We start from the raw sequence: 1516 nt of genomic DNA on the forward strand, positions 1-1516 counted from the left end.
AAATATATCCTTTACTTTGAAAAATACGAAAAATCTCAAGGTCAAATTCAATTTCCCTTTTTCCTTCTTCCATTTCTTCCTTAGTAGAGTTCTAACAGCACTATAAAAGAAACTCCCTCTCACATCTTAGCCTTTTAAGTTAAAATGCAAAATGTGAGGACTAATGCAAATAATGTAGTTTAGAAACTTGTATTTTCCTAATTTCTTAAGGAAATGTAATTTAAATTTATATTTATTTGAGTGCTAGTGTTCAAGAGTGTGGATGCCTTTATATAGGAGACAGTATTACTTGTCCCATATTCTAAAAGTTAAAGTGTCAATTGACAAATTGATTCTTACTGTTTTCATATCATGAAAAATCAGCCTGAGTTCTTTATAAATTCTATATGTTTTCATTGGATAGATATTGTGAACTTTTTAAAATATATGTGAGTAGTAATATTTCCAAATTGCCTCTTTGTTTTTTTTTACCAAACTACACTTTTATTTATGTACTTTTCAATAAGTTTAAATCCTTGAAGGGTACAGCATCACGCAGATTCTGTGTCCAATGGACTTAGCAGGAAGGTTGCTTCAGAAGTTTGCACAAACCATGCCACTGTTTCCATGAGCGTGAGTTACCTTTCCCCAGATTATTCTGGTTTTGTTAGGTTTTCCACCAGGAGTTACTGTGCTATTCTTTGTACACATAAGCGTATCTCTTGCCTAGATAGAAGTCAGTTTCATCTCTAGTATAAATACCTTCAGTTTTAAGAAGAGCTGTGTGCTTCCTCTTGTTCCAGAGACCCTGCTTATAGCCGGCAAAAATGGCCTTGGACCACAGCCTTTCAGACATATTTGTCATTTTAGAAGTCTTGTTCCCAGCAGAACCCCACAGGCTCCAAATAGCTCCATATTGTCTTTTAAAATTTCTCAAAAATTTAGCTTTGCTACAGTTTCCAACTTCTCCCCTAAGTGTCCAGAGGTCTGCTCTGCCAGTTGGGTTATCCTGAGGTCTCTCCACTTCATTGATCACAAGACCATTCATGGAAGGGATCATAGATAATACCCATGCATTACAAAAAATATCTAATTTTGAGATATAAATAGACTGGTTGATGTTCCCTAACCCCTGGGTGACAGTTTCACCCATCTTAATTCCTGCAGTACAGTTTTTACAAAGGACAATATCTGTCACTTTTTTAAAGATTTTTTAGAGTAGTTTTAGGTTCATAGCAAAATTAAGACAAAGGTACAGAGATTTCCCATATTGTCCCTGTCTATCAACACCCACTACCAGAGAGGTATTTTTGTTGCAATAGATGAACCTACACTACACACCTTAATCGCCCAAAGTCCATAGTTTACATAAGAGTTCACTCTCAGTTTCATACATTCTATGGGTTTGGACAAATGTGTAATGACATCCGTCCATAATTCTAGTTTTATACAGAGAGTATTTTTATTGCCTTAACACTCTTCTATGCTCTGCCGTATTCACCCTTCCCCCTACTCCAACCCTGGCAACGACTGATTG

General features: G+C 35.9%; 1 pseudogene; it reads right to left on the reverse strand.

Annotated features, from left to right (window-relative positions):
* Positions 1 to 507: 507 nt before the first annotated feature.
* LOC101278194 (60S ribosomal protein L35a-like) lies at positions 508 to 835 on the reverse strand (annotated as a pseudogene).
* Positions 836 to 1516: the final 681 nt, after the last annotated feature.

Source organism: Orcinus orca, chromosome 2 (assembly GCF_937001465.1).
Source record: "Orcinus orca chromosome 2, mOrcOrc1.1, whole genome shotgun sequence".
Taxonomy (NCBI): domain Eukaryota; kingdom Metazoa; phylum Chordata; class Mammalia; order Artiodactyla; family Delphinidae; genus Orcinus; species Orcinus orca.